The sequence below is a fragment of the Hyperoodon ampullatus genome (genome assembly GCF_949752795.1).
Source record: "Hyperoodon ampullatus genome assembly, chromosome: 8".
NCBI classification, from domain to species: domain Eukaryota; kingdom Metazoa; phylum Chordata; class Mammalia; order Artiodactyla; family Ziphiidae; genus Hyperoodon; species Hyperoodon ampullatus.
Window position 1 is genome coordinate 112574452 of NC_136921.1, and position 18718 is coordinate 112593169.

General features: G+C 45.9%; 1 protein-coding gene and 1 pseudogene across 2 annotated transcripts in view; one reads left to right on the forward strand and one right to left on the reverse strand.

Annotated features, from left to right (window-relative positions):
- GPR39 (G protein-coupled receptor 39) overlaps positions 1-18718 on the forward strand; it is a gene marked incomplete at both ends in the record, with an annotated part of 238954 nt that overhangs the window by 125034 nt on the left and 95202 nt on the right. The gene's annotated exons all lie outside the window — the stretch shown is intronic.
- Positions 1-18718, reverse strand: part of LOC307056951 (large ribosomal subunit protein P1-like) — a 93483-nt pseudogene that overhangs the window by 422 nt on the left and 74343 nt on the right. Inside the window, exon 4 of the transcript in view lies at positions 3-6. The product of the transcript in view is annotated as a large ribosomal subunit protein P1-like (transcript). The remainder of the gene's footprint in view (positions 1-2; positions 7-18718) is intronic.

Consider the following 18718-nt stretch of genomic DNA (forward strand, 5'->3'; position numbering starts at 1 on the left):
ACCTTCCTTGGGAGGACCGAGCACCTTAGCCGCAGCTGGGGCAAGGGACAGGAGTATTCTTTTTTTTTTTTTTTTTTTTTGCGGTACGCGGGCCTCTCACTGCTGTGGCCTCTCCCGTTGCGGAGCACAGGCTCCGGACGCGCAGGCTCAGCGGCCATGGCTCACAGGCCCAGCCGCTCCGCGGCATGTGGGATCTTCCCGGACCGGGGCACGAACCCGTGTTCCCTGCATCGGCAGGCGGACTCCCAACCACTATGCCACCAGGAAGCCTGACAGGGAATATTATTCTTGACAAAATAAAGTTGAACCTGAATTTAGTCAAGCTGCATTTACTAGAAATACAGGGAACAGGGGAACAAATAAGACGACACCACGAAGAGGCAAGCTGACAGATTCAGAACGTAAGGCATTCTGCACGTCACCGCAACGGTAAAGGCATGAGACCTCAGAGACGTAACCACCAAATGTAATTGAATATAATGCGGGTCCTTGTCTGGAGGCTGATTTCAGCAAGCTGACTGAGAACTAGCCAAGTGATGACATTGACCAGCAAGCGATTATTGCTAATTTTGTTAGACGTGTTCAGTTTGAATCCGGGTGATGAGTATATGGGGGTTTGTTATGCTGTCCCCTCTAGTTTTCCATATGTTTGAAAATGTTTATAGTAGAAAATATTTTTACAAGTTAAAAAAGAAAGCAAGTTGGTCAGTTTACTTCCTAAGGGGGTCGGCGGGGGGTGGGGGGGATTGTCTAGTGTTAAATGACCCAAATGAGTTATCCTGCTTGATTTATATCCCTGTCTTTAATAAATTAGAATTCTGGTTTCTAAGTTTAAAAGGGAAGGAAGGTGGAAATTGTATTAGTAGAGTGGTTGGAGTTTTACAGTGAACAGATATTTAACATACCCTTGGTTTTATGACGGAATTAGAGGCCATACAGCTTCTTCCAGACAGACACCACGTGGTGGAAATAGAGCATCTGAAGACTGGAAGGGACCCAAGCATCCATTTAGCTGCCTTCCCTCTGAGCTGGACCACTGTAAACCATCCAGGCTAGGGGTAGGGTTAGGGTCTTTCTTTCAAGGTCCTTCAGAGAGGGGGAGACATTACCTCCCCAGAATCTGAACACTCAGCATCAGGAAGTCTTCTTGAGATTCCAGGTGCTCAGAGAAACCCTCTCTGTCTTATCCTGTGAACACTGAAGAGGAGGGGGCCCCCTGTCTGAGAGTGCATCACATCCCAGGAGGACTGGCATTAACCACCAGGCCCTCGGCTTCCCTTTCTCCTTTTTGCCTTATTTACCAGCCCTTAATCATTTGGAAGGTTTTTATCTGTGGTCCCCCGTTTTCCTTGTTCCTGTGGGAGAGACCCAGGGCTCTAAAGGGCCACTAGCCTCAAGGACAAGGTGCGAGTTCGCTGATGGGCTCCCACCAGCCCCACGCCTCCTGGCCACAGTCTCTGTACGTGCCCTTTCTTGACTCCAAGCCTCTTCCCAGCCCTTCTGGAAAGCCCCACAATACTCCTCCATCACTCTGTTCATCTGGAAACTGCCAAGGCACTGTGAGGCCTTGGTTGTTTGGATCCCATATTTCCAGCTTCCACAGTGTTGTAAAACAATCCCCAAACAGATTTGATAAACACAAATCCCTTTGGCTGTAAGAAGATGCCTCTGGGCTCCTTCACCAAGCACCTGGTTCGAGAAGGTTCGAGGTGGACCCCAGGGGTGGCGTCAAGATAGCCTGGTGGGAGAAGGGCCGCCTGTCTGGCTGGTGGCATCTACAGAATGCCAGCTTTCCCCACACAAGCCAAGACTGTTGAGGAGGTGAAAGCAGGTAGGAAAGTGGAGAGAGGGTGGGGAAGTGGGGTTAGAAAAATCAGCAGCCGTCCCTCTTGGAGCACACCCGCCAGCCTGTCCTATTCAAACTCAACACATGTGGGCTTCTCTTAGGGGGAGGGCTGCCCTGAATCTCCTCTCCCCCACTGCGTTCAGTTAAGTAGCCCTCCTCAGGGCTTACGGTGCCATGCACATACTTCTACGCTGCCTTATAACCCTATACAGTGTTCACTGCACGTATCCTTAGATGCTTGACCCTAGGCTCCTGAGATCAGGAGGTACCCTTTTGCTTTCTGATTCCCCAGCCCTCAAACTATACCTGTCAACAATGCCTGCAACTCTGCACTGGGGTTTTGACAGAACTTGTGCATGTGAATGGGTCTGTGTGAGTTGGTGAGGGAGATACAGAGACATCAGGGTATCCTCCTGAAAGCCCACCAAATTATTCAGCCTCGTTGCTTCATTCAGAATTCACCACACAGCACAAGACAAGCTAAATCATGGAAAAATAACACTGTAGCTTGGACAATAATGAATATGCAAGCAGCATAACGGGGTGAAGTACTGAGAGAGCCATCTGTTGTAGAGAGTTTAGTCTTACCTTAGTGAAAGATCAGGGGCAAAAGCACAAAAAGATCCTGCTAATTTTGAAAAAAAGAAAATGGATAACTAGCTAACATGCAGTGGGTGAAGATAGGGAAAAGTTCGATCAGTTCATCCATGGTCCAGCCATTTTGGAAGATGGCAGACCTCAGTCTTTGGATACTGACAAACAGCCCTGTACCATGGGAGGCACCTTGCTTCTGGGAAAAAAGCATTTGGACACGGTGTTGCATCTGTGGTTTGCATGGTATGAACTGCCTCCACCTTTGTTCCAAAGTGCTTTGAGAAGACTGGATGTATTTATGACAAATGCAGGTGTATTTGTCCTTTCAGATTGAGGCAAGGCATTAGAAGGTCAGCTGTTGCAGCTGGAAAGCAGCCAGCAAATGAGGAGGCCACAGAAGAAGTTTGTGACTTTTTTTTTTTTTTTTTGCGGTACGCGGGCCTCTCACTGCTGTGGCCTCTCCCGTTGTGGAGCACAGGCTCCGGATGCGCAGGCTCAGCGGCCATGGCTCACGGGCCCAGCCGCTCCAGGGCATGTGGGATCTTCCCGGACCGGGGCACGAACCCGCGTCCCCTGCATCGGCAGGCGGACTCTCAACCACTGCGCCACCAGGGAGGCCCATGTGACTTTTTAAAGATAATTTATTTCAGTTCACAATTTACACAAGATATCAAATCTGAAGGGGACCCCAGGGTTACCCAGTTTAACTTCTTCATTGTATAGATGAAAAATGAGAAGAGTAGTGACTTGCTTAAGATAGCATTAGTAGTACTTAGAGCTTCCGTTGATGGTTTCTGATTAATGTAGTGATTGTTCCATTATTATACCAAGCTGCATTTCCATCCAGAATATTTTTATAATGCTGATTAAGCTGGACTGTTTTGGTGAACTTTTCCAGCCTTTATCCTAGATTTTATCAAGTGTAATTTTAGGAAGGTGGCTTTATTGAAGCATTGGATGACCTACTGTAGCAGTTTCCTCTATTTTATGTAGAGGAAGAGCACCGACTGCATGTCCTGTTATTATAAGTTTGGTGGTTGTAATATGTTGCCCTCAGTATTATTTAGGAATGCTTTTGGCTGCATGAAACAAAAAACCTAACCACAATTGCTTGAATGAATATAGGTTCATTTTTTCTGACGTAACATGAAGTCTGGATGTAGGAAGCTTTGGCTTTGATTCAGCAGCTCAATGATATCAGGAATTACATATAGTAGTGTGTATATGTCAATCCCAGTCTCCCAACCCTGAGTTTTATACCTTTGGGATTTTATACACTGAACCTGTGTTGCCTTAAAATACTATGTTACACAAGCTGACACCAAAGACCTTTCTGAAGCCAGTGAGAGTTCCTTGAAGGCCACGTGCTTGGGCTCTGAGTCAGATAGTTCACGGCTCTGTCACGTATTAGTTAGGTGACCCCACTTATCTGCTCCAAGCTGCAGTTTTCTCATTAGGAAGATGTGACAATCATGAGTTTGTGGTGAAGAATGAATGAGGGGATTTACAAAGACTTCTAGAAACCAGAAAATGGTCTTGTCTGTTAGCCTCCTAGCATGCTAAAGGCAGTCACTGACATGTAGCCCTGGGTCCCCGGTTGTCTGCACTGACAGCTAAATGACATCTTTTGTGCCCTGTATAACTGGTTCACAACAACCCCTTACCTCATCGACAGCAATTACTTTGTATTCACTCTGCTTAAAAAGCTGAGGAAGAATACAGTATATTAAGAAAGGGGACAGATTAAAATGCTGTCCTGGGGTTTAAAGGGGGCTGGAAAACTTGACTTCGCAGCATAACTCATTTTTCAAAGGATTTGCATGTGCATTTTCTCCCTCTAGACTTGTGATCTCTTAATAATAAGTAAAAAAAAAAACCCAGTTATTTTTAGTGCTTATGTATCTCATCTCCCACATAAGTAGTGAGCTTCTTTTTGGAAAAGACCTTGCTTCATACAACTTTGTACCATTCAAACCTTCCCCATGTGGCTGCCCTTAAGCACTTTTAGTACAGTGTGTATTGGTTATCTAGTGCTGTGTAACAAATTACCCCAAAACTTAGTGCTGTGCCTCTCACAGTTTCTATGGGTCAGGAATTCAGGAGGGACTGCTTGGTTGGGTGGTTTTGGCCCAGGTATCTTGTGAGATTGCAGTCCTGTGTCAGCTGGGGCTACGGTCATCTGAAAACTTGGCTGGGGCTGGATGGTCCACTTCTGGGGGGATCACTCACATGGCTGGCATTGGTGCTGGCTCTCGGTATCCCAGTTCTATACTTATGGGCTTCTGTCCTCAGAGCATGGTGGCTGGGTCCCCCCAGAGCAAGTAACCAAAAGAACACGATGAAAGCTACACCTGTAATGACCTAGTTTCTGAAGTCACACGTGAGAATTTCTGAGCACTCTGCTGGTCACACACAGACCCCTGATGATTCACTATGGGAGGGGACAAAATAAGTGCATGAACACCGGGAGGTACCCTGGAGGCCATCTTGAAGGCTGACTGCAACACAGATGTTATATAGAGCATATAATACCTGATAATTTATTACATGGTGTGAGCATGTACATTGTGCATACAGTGTATAAATGGTAAAAGCCAAAGATTGGTTTTACTGCTGGGGGAGAGGGTACTCTAGTTTGGTGTCTCAAACTTGAGTGTGTGTTACAGTGTCTCAAACTTGAGTGTGTGTTACAATCACCTGGAGGGCTTATTAAAACACAAGTTGCTGGGGCACCCCTAAAGTTCCCGATTCAGTAGATCTGGGATGTGGCAGGGGTTCACAGGTGATTGTGATGCTCCTGTTCCAGGGCCACGCTTTGATCATCGCTCATCTAATTTGTTTAGAGATGCTAGTGGCTGCTTTAGAAAACCTTCTTCAAAGCAAATACATCCTTGGTCTCTTAGAGCTCCATACCAAATGGTGAAATTCATTATGCATATCATCTTAACTTGAGGCTCGCTGAATGATACAGAGTTCATGTAAATGTACAAATCAGAGAGAGGACAGTATATGAACAGCTCTAAGCAGTGGTGAGCTGGCAAACTCTCCACAAAAAAGACACAGCTTTGAGGTGTAACTTGCCAATTTCCATAGTGTAAATGCGCCCACCATGGCCGATTATCACCAGATTGCTGAATGTTTCACAGCTAACTCTCTCTAGTTGGAACACACCAGCTCCAGCACACCACTGGCTCTAAGCGAGGTCTTTCCTCATCATGTGTGTTTCTGAGAAGGCTGTGGTCCAGGTGGGGCTGGGGATGGCTGGGGGATTCAGATAGCCAGTCCTTTGTACGCTAACACTGTCAAACGCCAGGCTTGATGTTCTTCCTACCTAGCATGAGATTTTGTTGAGGCAGCTAAAGTGACAGGATATAATTGTGCAGACAACTCTGTGTGGCAAAGGTAGATGCAAAATGGGACTTTTCAAATTCTCCCCCTTCACATACTGCCCCCAACTTGTACAGTCAATTCTAATGACTACTGCAGGCCTTCTGTTCTAATCAGGTTCAAACTCACAGAGGGTCCTCAGCATCACAGTCCTTTCTGGCCTCCCAATACTCATTTCCTCGGGGTGGGTGATAGGAACTACTTTAGTGAAATTCATCTTTTGGGCTGCCAGGATGCCTGTTAAGGGTATAATGTCTGAGGGCCTATAGACATTTGCGTAGAAAATTTATTTGGCACTTCACCTTGTAGGGGGCTGGTGACAACTCTTTACCACTTTGAACTATTGCTTAGATCTGAAATTGCTATTTAGCTTGTAAGCTTCTTGAGGGTACAGAATTGTTTTTTGTGTTTGTCACGACATCTACGATGGTGCCTTGGGTAAAATACACACTTAGTAAACATTTCATGACTTCTAATTTGGAATTCTCTTCATTGTAGCAAACACTGTCATCCTAACAGAGAGCTTCAGTGGCCCTAATCCCAAAGAGTCATTTGGGAATTTCAATTACCATGAGAGATAAGTGGAATACGATGTTTTGGTAGGAAGTCCTTTTAGGGTATCCCATAATGCTTCTTTTTTGTTATATAAAGGACAGAGTCTAAGAAAATAGGATTCATGCCAATTTAGTGCAATTTAAAAAAGGCATAGCTTTCGAGGTGGGCAGACCATGACCCCTGTGGGAGTGCTATCCTGAGTAGACTTAGTAGCTGTCTTATTCTGGGTGACCTTCTTAGCCTCTCTGAGCCTCAGTTACCTGGTCTGTAAAATGAGACTAACAGTAGCCACTTGGCAGGTCTTTTGTGAAGATGAAATGAGATAATCTATGAAAAGTGCTAGGATGGAGCCTTGTGGGGAGTGGACACATGTTAATCCCCCCACTGCCTTATTTGAAGGAATCTACGTACCTGTTCCAGATGTACCAAAGGTCCCATGTATATATGTCAATCCCAGTCTCCCAATGCATCCTACCACCACCACCACCACTTTCCCCCCTTGGTGTCCATACGCTTGTTCTCTGCATCTGTGCCTCTATTTCAGCCTTGCAAACTGGTTCATCTGTGCCATTTTTGTAGATTCCACATATATGCGTTAATATACGATATTCGTTTTTCCCTTTCTGACTTACTTCACTCTGTATGACAGTCTCTAGATCCATCCACGTCTCTACAAATGACCCAGTTTCGTTCCTTTTTATGGCTGACTAATATTCCATTGTATATATGTACCACATCTTCTTTATCCATTCGTCTGTCAATGGGTCATGCTTCCATGACTTGGCTATTGTAAATAGTGCTGCAGTGAACATTGGGGTGCATGTGTCTTTTTTTTTTTTTTTTTTTTTGCAGTACGCGGGCCTTTCACTGTTGTGGCCTCTCCCGTTGTGGAGCACAGGCTCCGGACGCGCAGGCTCAGCGGCCATGGCTCACGGGCCCAGCTGCTCTGCGGCATGTGGGATCTTCCCGGACCGGGGCATGAACCCGTGTCCCCTGCATCGGCAGGCGGACTCTCAATCACTGCACCACCAGGGAAGCCCGCATGTTTCTTTTTGAATTATGGTTCTCTGTGGGTATATGCCCAGTAGTGGGATTGCTGGGTTATATGGTAATTCTGTTTTTCGTTTTTTAAGGAACCTCCATACTGTTCTCCATAGTGGCTGTATCAATTTACATTCCCACTAACAGTGCAGGAGGGTTCCTTCCCTTTTCTCCACACCCTCTCCAGCATTTGTTTGTAGATTTTCTGATGATGCCCATTCTAACCAGTGTGAGGTGATACCTCATTGTAGTTTTGACTTGCATTTCTCTAATAATTAGTGATGTTGAGCAGCTTTTCATGTGCTTCTTGGCCATCTGTATGTCTTCTTTGAAGAAACGTCTATTTAGATCTTCTGCCCATTTACTGATTGGGTTGTTTGTTTTTTTAATATTGAGCTGCATGAGCTGTTTGGAGATTAATCCTTTGTCTGTTGATTTGTTTGCAAATATTTTCTCTCATTCTGAGGGCTGTCTTTTCATCTTGTTTATAGTTTCCTTTGCTGTGCAAAAGCTTTGAAGTTTCATTAGGTCCCATTGTTTATTTCTGTTTTTCTTTCCATTACTCTAGGAGGTGGGTCAAAAAAGATATGGCTGTGATTTATGTCAGAGTGTTCTTCCTATGTTTTCCTCTAAGAGTTTTATAGTGTCCAGTCTTATTTAGGTCCTTAATCCATTTTGAGTTTATTGTTGTGTATGGTGTTAGGGAGTGTTCTAATTTCATTCTTTTACATGTACCTGTCCAGTTTTCCCAGGACCACTTATTGAAGAGGCTGTCTTTTCTCCATTATATACCCTTGCCCCTTTGTCATAGATTAGTTGACCATAGGTGTGTGAGTTTATCTCTGGGCTTTCTGTCCTGTTCCACTGATCTATATTTCTGTTTTTGTGCCAGTAGCATATTGTCTTGATTGAGGTAGATTCCCTCTATGCCCACTTTCTGGAGAGTTTTTATCATAAATGGGTGTTGAATTTTGTCAAAAGCTTTTTCTGCATCTATTGAGATGATCATACAGTTTTTATTCTTCAGTTTGTTGATATGGTGTATCACATTGATTGATTTGCATATATTGAAGAATCTTTGCATCCCTGGGATGATTACCACTTGATCATGTTGTGTGAACCTTTGATGTGTTGTTGGGTTCTGTTTGCTAGTATTCTGTTGAGGATTTTTGCATCTATATGCATCAGTGATATTGGTCTGTAATTTTCTTTTTTGTAGTATCTTTGTCTGGTTTTGGTATCAGTGTGATAGTGGTCTCATAGAATGAGTTTGGGAGTGTTCCTTCCTCTGAAGTAGGGTTTGAGAAGGATAGGTGTTAGCTCTTCTCTAAATGTTTGATAGAATTCACCTGTGAAGCCATCTTGTCCTGGACTTTTGTTTGTTGGAAGATTTTTAATCACAGTTTCGATTTCATTACTTGTGATTGGTCTGTTCATATTTTGTATTTTTTCCTGGTTCAGTCTTGGAAGGTTATACCTTTCTAAGGATTTGTCCATCTCTTCCAGGTTGTCCATTTTATTGGAATAGAGTTGCCTGTAGTAGTCTCTTAGGATGCTTTGTATTTCTGCCGTGTCTGTTGTAACTTCTCCTTTTTCAATTCTAATTTTATTGATTTGAGTCCTCTCCCTCTTGTTCTTGATGAGTCTGGCTAAAGGTTTTTCAATTTTGTTTATCTTCTCAAAGAACCAGCTTTTAGTTTTATTGATCTTTGCTATTGTTTTCTTTGTTTCTATTTCATTTATTTCTGCTCTGATCATTATGATTTCTTTCCTTCTACTAACTTTGGGTTTTGTTTGTTTTTCTTTCTCTAGTTCCTTTAGGTGTAAGGTTACATTGTTTATTTGAGGTTTTTCTTGTTTCTTGAGGTAGGATTGTATCACTATATGAACTTCCCTCTTAGAACTGCTTTTGCTGCATCCCACAGGTTTTGGATTGTTGTGTCTTCGTTGTCATTTGTCTGCAGGTATTTTTTGATTTCCTCTGACTTCTTCAGTGATCTCTTGGTTATTTAGTAATGTATTGTTTAGCCTCCATGTGTTTGTGTCTTTTACGTTTATTTCCCTGTAATTTATTTCTAATCTCATAGTGTTGTGGTCAGAAAAGATGCTTGATATGATCTCAATTTTCTTAAATTTACCGAGGCTTGATTTGTGACCTAAGATGTGATCTAGCTTGGAGAATGTTCCATGTGCACTTGAGAAGAAAGTGTAATCTGCTATTTTTGGATGGCATGTCCTATAAATATCAATTAAATCTGGTCTGTTGTGTCATTTAAAGCTTGTGTTTCCTTATTAATTTTCTGTCTGGATGATCTGTCCATTTGTGTAAGTGAGGTGTTAAAGTCCCCCACTATTATTGTGTTACTGTCTATTTCCTCTTTTATAGCTGTTAACAGTTGCCTTATGTATTGAGGTGCTCCTATGTGTGGTGTATATATATTTATAACGGTTGTATCTTTTTCTTGGATTGATCCCTTGATCATTATGTAGAGTCCTTCCTTGTCTCTTGTAACATTCTTTATTTTAAAGTCTATTTTATCTGATAGGAGTATTGCTACTCCAGCTTTCTTTTGGTTTCTGTTTGCATGGAATATCTTTTTCCATCCCCTCCCTTTCAGTCTGTATGTATCCCTAGGTCTGAAGTGGGTCTCTTATAGACTGACTCTGAGTCTCTTAAATTCCCATTTTTAATGGCACACGCTTTTTTTTTTTTCTGTGCATTTCTAAATGTTTGCAATTCCTAAGGCAACATTACTGACACAAATCAAAATCCTTTCCTACACAGAGTGTGACTGGCAGGTCCAAATGCGATGGGGGTCGGGAGGGAAGCATCCTGAATGTTAGCGTTTCTGGGAGTGTTTAAGGGCCGAAACAATGTGTGTCTTCGGGGCCTAACGTGATTAATAAGGCGATGGGTTTGAGATTGTATTGGGGTGGATTTCTCTGTTTTCTCTCTGCTTCCCAAGGCTCCTGGGTTCCCAGGTTATTTTAATTGTACAGCAGGTATTAAGCAGTAATGATCAGCCATAAATCCCGGGTTTGGAAAGGATAACTCTGAAAGGTTCGGGCAGACCTAGAAGGAGGAAATAAACATTTAGCAGGTGACTCAGCAAGTTGCCCCACAATCAATATATTTCTTGGTCCAATTTAGTTGTGAAAGTTAAAGTAGGGAAATAGTTCCTCTTCAGTTGATCAGAAGCATGTTTGTTAAGCACCAACTGTATGTCAAGATCCAAAAGGGATAGAAAACAGGGCATAAAATGGAAAAAAGGGATAGAAAAAAAGGATTAAAAAAAGACCTCATTTTCATACCCAGGAACATACAGAGTGGATTGAAAGGCCATACATGTTCATAATTTAGTTGACTTTCCTTGCTTTATTAGAAAATAGGTTTCCTACTCAGAAATAAGTAGAGAGGGTTTCCACACTTGCAACATGAAGTAACAGGTGAACTGATGTTTTGAAATATTGCATTTCTTTATAGCCACTTGGGAAAAGAGGCTGCCCAAGGTTGGAACCTGAGAGCTGAGCTTTATGTGACATGTAATTTGAAAAAGTGAGATACGGCTTTTAAAATTTTTATAGAAAACAACAAGCCCAATGCTTTCCCAGGGTTTGGGGTCATATCAGGCAAATGCAAGGTGAGGAATTTGGAGCTTAATTTATAGCACTATTTATTTTTTTTAAAAAAGGCATGACTTTCCATGTGCAGAAAATGGTCAGGGGCGTGGGTTGGGACATGGAGCTGAGAACTGGGCCCTGGGTTTCATTCAGTGAATACTCAGGCACCTTACAGAGCACAGGCTTTGTACCAGGCACTGTGGTGGGCGCTGAGGATAAGGGAAAGCAACATGGTGGCCCTCAGATGAGGTCTGGAATCACATTGCAGGCAGCAAATAGCTCTTCCCAGCAGGGCCTTGGAAAAGTCAGAGAGAAGGTAAGATTGACACCCAGTCTTAACAGAGGAGGAGAATTGTCTAGAAGGCATGAGAGACGAGTGTTCCAAGCTGAGCACACAAACTTCACGGCATATTAATTAGCAAGGCAGCGAGAACTGTAGTTGGAAGAGACTAGAGCAGTGGTTCTCAAATGGAATGTGCGTTCCAGTCACCTGGGGATCTTGTTACAGGACGTCTGGCGTGACCCCTGAGATTGGACATTTCCAGCAGGTTCCTGCCTGATGCTCAGGCTGCTGGCTTGAGCCCACACTTTGTGTAGGGAAGTGGTGAGCATGGAACATAGGAATAAAAATGGGGGTGGAATGAAGGAAGGGGTGAATGGGGAGGGCAAGAGCCTGTCACCATGGGCTGATTCCTGCAGCCTGGTATGTTTCGGCTTTCCCCACCTTCATACTGGTTAGAGCATCTGCACCATTCCCAGCCTCCACTGGGCTCCCAGGGCTGCCTGCAGCCCTCAGCCAGCTCCCTCTCCCAGTCTCCAAAAGCAGTGATACTAAATATTTACTGCTTTCCTCAAATCTCCCACCCACCACCTGCCATCATGGCCTCAGCAGAGTCCTGCCTTTTAATTCATAGAGAAAAGAGAGGTTGTCACATGGAATTTTTCTTAAGGTTGGCCTTTCTCCCCACCCAGAACCCACCTGCCTTTTCTCCTGCTTTTCCTTTAACTCCTGGGCAGAGATGTTCTCTCCTCCGCCCAAGGCTGAACCCTCCTCTATGCTGTGGAAGGCATCCCCTCTTCCCTGTGGCCTCCCGTGGGCCCTCCGTTCATGCTTCACTCCCCTCTTTCATGTATCTCCCGCTCCTTCCTTCCCAGTTTTGTTTCTTCTACTATAAACACCCTCAAGGCTCTCCTTTCTCACCCCCTCCCCTACTGAGAAAATGGCCTTGAACCTGAGTCCCCCATCTAGCTACGGTCTGACCTCCCACCTTCCCCTCACAACCTGATTACTCCAAAGAGCAAGCCCACACTCACTGTGTCTCTACTTTTCAGCTGTTCTCTGCACACCACCACCGCCTGACTCTGGCTTCCCCACTCCACTGAAATGGCTTTGCCCGAAGTTAACCCAACCCGGGGATTTCAGTCCCAGTCCTCTGTTCTTCACAGCACGTTACAGTGTTGCTCGCTGGTGCTTTGTTTTGTTTTGTTTTTTTGCGGTACCTGGGTCTCTCACTGCTGTGGCCTCTCCCGTCGCGGAGCACAGGCTCCGGACGCGCAGGCTCAGCGGCCATGGCTCACGGGCCCAGCCGCTCCGCGGCATGTGGGATCCTCCCGGACCGGGGCACGAACCCGCGTCCCCTGCATCGGCAGGCGGACTCTCAACCACTGTGCCACCAGGGAAGCCCACTCACTGGTGCTTTGAAGCCGTGTCTCCCCGTGACTCTACAGATCCTGTGGCCTGGGTTCATTTGGACTCTCTCAGCTGCATTTCTTGGTTCCTCTTCCTGTGTCCACTCCTTACCAGTTAACGTTTCCTGGGGTCCTGGTCTCAGCCTTATTCTCTTCTAACCCTGAACATCCTCCATTGGTTTTATTTATTTATTTATTTTAAAATTTTTATTGGCGTATAGTTGCTTTACAGTGTTGTTTTAGTTTCTGCTGTACAGCAAAGTGAATCAGCTATACGTATACATATATCCCCTCTTTTTTGGATTTCCTTCCCATTTATGTCACCACAGAGCGTTGAGTAGAGTTCCCTGTGCTATACGGTAGGTTCTCGGTTATCTGTTCTATACATAGTATCAGTAGTTCATATATGTCAATCCCAAGCTCCCAGTTCATCCCACCCACCTCCCCTTCCCCCCTTGGTATCCATATGCTTGTTCTCTACATCTGGGTCTCTATTTCTGCTTTGTAAATAAGATTGTCTATACCAATTTTTTTCAGATTCCGCATATATGCGTTATTATACCATATTTGTTTGTCTCTTTCTGACTTACTTCCCTCTGTATGACAGACTCGTCTCCATTGGTGTATCACCCACACCTGGGACTTGAACCACTCTTTCTCTGCTGTTGACAGGAATCCAGCCCTCCAGCCCCATTTCTATATTGGTCATATCTTTGTATGTGTCTCACATTCTAAAAACTGATTTTTCCTAAACAACAGGGTCCTACTGTGTAGCACAGGGAACTGTATTCAATACCTTATAATAACCTATAATGGCAAAGAATCTGAAAAAGAATATATAGATTATATATAACCAAATCACTTTGCTGTATACCAGAAACTAATGCAACATTGTAAATCAACTATACTGCAATAAAAAGGAAAACAATGAATAAATTACAGTTGTTAAACAGTTATCCAAAGCTGTTCCAATAGACCTGATTCTTTCTCTTCTCTTTTTTTTTTGCAGTACGCAGGCCTCTCACTGTTGTGGCCTCTCCCGTTGCGGAGCACAGGCTCCGGACGCGCAGGCTCAGCGGCCATGGCTCACGGGCCCAGCCGCTCCGCGGCATGGGGGATCTTCGTTCGTTAGCTTCCAGATCCAACTCCTTGACAATGAGGGCCCAGCTTCTTTTGCACCAAATGAATGTCCCCAAGTTCCCCAGCTGCCTCAGTGACCCCAATTGCCTCAAAAGGTGGCCACCCCTCCCTGGAAACATGCAGAGTGGCATTATAAATATAAAAGGATATGACTAATGGGCTCAATTATTATAAATGTTGGGGTCATCGCTAATGGCATTTCACGCCCTTCTCCTTGCATCCTGTGTTCAAAATAATTTTCTCTTTATGCTACCCTATTAACATGTCACACCTGAGTTAGGGCCTGTCCTGAGTAGGCAGGCTACAGACTCCCACCTCGGCCTCATCTTGTCTCTGAGGCTTGTGTCAGGTTGGTAGCTCTCAGCATCATTTTGAAAAAAGGCATCTTGCATTGTCCAAAAAAGGTGCAGGTGGTACCACTTTCCATCCAGTCTTACAAACTTAATGCTTCGGGGGTATACTCTCCAACAAGTACATGATTCATTGATGAGGATTCTCATAGGAAACTTTTTTTTTTTTAATGAACATACTCAGATCAAGTTTACCTGGATCTTGAATGTAGGATAGTGGTTCTCAACTTCGGCTACACGTTGGAATCGCTTGGGGAGCTTTAGAAACTATTGATGCCTATGATGGTCCCTTAGAGATTCTGATGACATGGTGTGGGGATTGGCTGAGGCAATGGGATGTTTTAGAAGCTTCCCAGGTGATTCCAGTGTTCAGCCAAAGCCGATACCACTGGTATTTGTCAATAAGAGAGACTGAGAAAAGAAAGGTGAAAGGATACCCATAGAGAAACATCTCTCAAGTCTCAGTCTTCTTAAGGACTCACTCTATGAACCAACAGAGGCATTTGTCCCATTTAGAGTCTTTATGAGCACATCCAGTTGGATGAGTTTCCTAGGAGACCAGAGGTAAATTTAGGCCATAGAGTGTTTCAAAACCAGGAGTGTTTCTTTTTAGTGTTCTTTTATTTCTTTTTTTTTTTTTGCGGTACGCGGGCCTCTCCCTGCTGTGGCCTCTCCCGTTGCGGAGCACAGGCTCCGGACGCACAGACCCAGCGGCCATGGCCCACGGGCCCAGCCGCTCCGCGGCATGTGGGATCCTCCCGGACCGGGGCACGAACCCGCGTCCCCTGCATCGGCAGGCGGACTCTCAACCACCGCGCCACCGGGGAAGCCCTCTTTTATTTCTTAAGAAGTGGTTCCCTAGGGCTGCTGTCCTACAGTTCTTGCTACCCCTACCCTCCCCCATGGCCCACCACCTTTTTGCCATGTTGTTTGGGTAACAGGGATGCGGGAGAAAAAACTCAGTTCTGTACTGAGGGTGGGCCTGGGAGGGGCGGGTGATACACAGGATGCCGTGATGTGTGAGATCCTGAAGGAGCTTAGGATAAACGTTGGGGCCCTACATACGGTGACACCCTCCCGGGTAGACACTCGTTGGGCACAGTGTATGGTCTTCTCCTCCCTCGGCTTTCCCTCTAGTCCCCTTTCCTTTCCGTGGACATCTTCCTGTCCTGCGTTTCATGTCTTCTGAGTCACCTCCATCCATGTTCTTTCCTGCCTGCAGAACCCAGAATTTTCTCAGGCAGCGGGCCCAGCACCAGGTGGTAAAACTTGGTTAGTCCAAACAGTGGTTATCTACCTTGGCTGCTCATTAAAAACACCTGAGGAGTTCTTCAAACAAATGCTGAGACTTGGGCTCCACTCCCAGAAATTCTGATTTCATTGGTCTGGAGTGGGTATTAACAAATCCCAGGTGGGGCTTGCCTGGTGGCGCAGTGGTTGACAGTCTGCCTGCCGATGCAGGGGACACGGGTTCGTGCCCCGGTCCGGGAAGATCCCACATGCGGCGGAGCAGCTGGGCCCGTGAGCCATGGCCGCTGAGCCTGCGCGTCCGGAGCCTGTGCTCTGCAGCGGGAGAGGCCACAACAGTGAGAGGCCCGCGTACCGCAAAAAAAAAAAAAAGAAAAAGAAAAAAAGAAATCCCAGGTGATTGCAATTTGCAGCCAGGACTGAGGATCCTTGGTCTAAGGATCCTCTAAGGATCTAATACAATCGTAGTATTTCAGTTCTTGCTCGTGGTTGATTTACAGTTGCGCAGGTGATGCCGTTTTGGCCAGTGTAACAGGACAACGCAGAGATGGGGGAGGGAGGAAATTTAGGACAAGGTTTCCTTTCCCTTTAAGAAGGGGTGGTCCTTCTTTCTCCTTCTTGGTGTTTGGAGTTGTTGGGCGAAGATGAGATGCCTGGAGCCACAGCTATCTTTTGACTGTGAGTATCCATGTCCAGGGCATAGATTTCTATGATGAGAATTACAAAGTGCAGTGTTACACGGAACCTGGGTCTTAACAAGGTCATGGAGCTGCTAAATCTGTCAAACTGAGAAGCCCTGCTTCCGGGCTTCTTGCTTTCTAACAGGCCCAGGCCAGAAGCAGACCATGGGCCTAGGCCCGAGTTGTCCAGACAGGCCTCTAGGGCTTGCCCTGCTCAACACGCACGGCACCTCTGTGACTGTGGAATGCCCCCCGGCTCTGATGAAGACGCCTACGCACCTCTGAGGAGCCTCCAAGACCCTTGCCGGGCAGGCTCCCTGGAGAATGGCTTGTCTGTTGCTGAGGGCTTAATGCGGGAATGCAGACCCTGGAAGTCTGGCTCGTTACTGGTTGTGTGATTTGAGTCAGTCAAACCGGGTGCCTCTGTTTTATCATCTGTGCGATGGGGTTAACATCTACCTCAAAGAGCCGTTGCTCTGGTTCATTTAATGGATTTAGTACAGCACCTGGCATGTTGTACGTTTTTGCTGTTCGTAAGTGGCAGTTTTGTCTATTTCTTGATATATTCACTCTCCTTGTGCTGCAGTGAGCAAGTGGTAAAATAATTTAAAAGAATGAGAAGAGAGACGGTTGGTAGGCCTGACTCCTGCTTGAACAGTTGAGATAGCTGGAGCTTTTCCTGTAGTTTGCTCCACCTGGAATCTATCAAAATAATTTGAGCGAGAATTGCCAAGTCAGCACGGGCGCTGGGGCCCGTGAAACTGAGCCCTCCCTCTTTCCAGCTCGGCCGGCTGCCGGCTTGAGGGATGCATGGAGCCCACAGCTGCCTGCTTCCTGCCGGCTCTGCGGAGGCCGTGGCTGAGCCTTGGGGTCACACCTTCCTGGAGGCTGCACCCCACTTGGGACAGGCACTGTGGTGGGGAGAGGGGCTGGGGAACCTGTCAGGGACGGGGCCCTTCAGCTTTAGGGGCCGAGCCCTGGAAGCCAGCGTGGCCTAGATTCAGAGCGCTGACCACGCCCGGGCACCTGCCCTCCCCTAGGGCCGGCTCTCCATTCCACCTTGGGCCTCAAAGCAGGACTGGGGTGTGGGTATCAGACCACTGTCTCCGGTCGGTTCTAAGGGGCCTCTCTGAGACTCCCTGGGAGCCTGCCTGCCCCGTCCCCTGCCCGCCCAGGCTTTTCTTCCTTCCTCCTTGTCTGTGGTCCATCTGTGTGCCCTCCTTCCTTCTCCTGTCTTCTCCTTGGCTCGGCGGGGCTCTAGGACATTCTCTTTTCCAGCATCATCCAGGCTCTGACTGCTCTATGTCTCTTCTATCTCTTCTGTCCCTGTTGGGGTTCTGTCTTCTCCAGGAAGCCCGCTTCTGGTACCTCCATGAGCACCTTGATTCTCCAGGTCCTCCGCTGCCCACCTGCGTCACTGGCACTTAGTCCTCCCCGTTTAGGCTTCATCCCTGTTCCTCTGTAGTTTCTCCACCTTCACATCCTCCGCTCCCCCAGGGGTGCTGCCCTGCTTGCTTGTTTTCAGCGTTCTTGTTTCCTTATATTCCCTCTAGTGTCTCTAGTCCTGGTCCATATTTATCTTTTGTGTTTGTTTTTAAATGAATAATTTAAATTGAAGGGTAGTTGATTTACAATGTCATGTTAGTTTCAGGTATACAGCACAGTGATTCAGTTTTTATACACACACACACATTCTCTTTCAGATTCTTTTCCCTTATAGGTTATTATAAAATATTGAGTAGAGTTCCCTGTGCTGTATATATAGTAGGTCCTTGTTGGTAATCTATTTTATATATAGTAGTGTGTGTATCCTAATCCCTAACTGCTAATTTATCCTTCCCACCCCCCTTTTCCCTTTGGTACTTTGTTTTCTAAGTCTGTGGGTCTATTTCTGTTCTGTAAATAAGTTCATTTGTATCTTTTTTTTTTTTTTTTTTGCGGTACGTGAGCCTCTCACTGTTGTGGCCTCTCCCGTTGCGGAGCACAGGCTCCGGACACGCAGGCTCAGCGGCCATGGCTCACGGGCCCAGCTGCTCCGCGGCATGTGGGATCCTCCCGGACCGGGGCACGAACCCATGTCCCCTGCATCGGCAGGCAGACCCTCAATCACTGTGCCACCAGGGAAGCCCCTCATTTGTATCTTTTTTTTTTAGTTCCGATATTTTCCCCTCCTGCCTTTGCGGGGGTTTTGTAGTATCACTTTATCAACCATCCATTCTTCCCAAAACTTTCAGGCTCTTTCTCAGTAATTCTTTTTCCATCCATCTAAAAATATGTTCAGGTTTCTTCTGTCTCACAGAAAAAAAAAAAAAAAAAGACAAGACATCCTTCCTCCACCAGTGTTCCCTGTCCCGCTCTAGCTGGGTCTCTCCTCTCTTCCATGGAAAGGGTTGTCCAGGATGATTGGCTGTCCTTCCACACCCCTTGTCCTTTCCACACACAGTAGTGTGGCTTCTCCTTTCCCTACTTCTGAAACAGCCCTCCCAAGGGCACAGTGAACCCTTGTGTTTAAATCCAGAATATTCCTTAAGTCCACTTCCTGAAGCAGTAGACTTGAACCTTCTTGA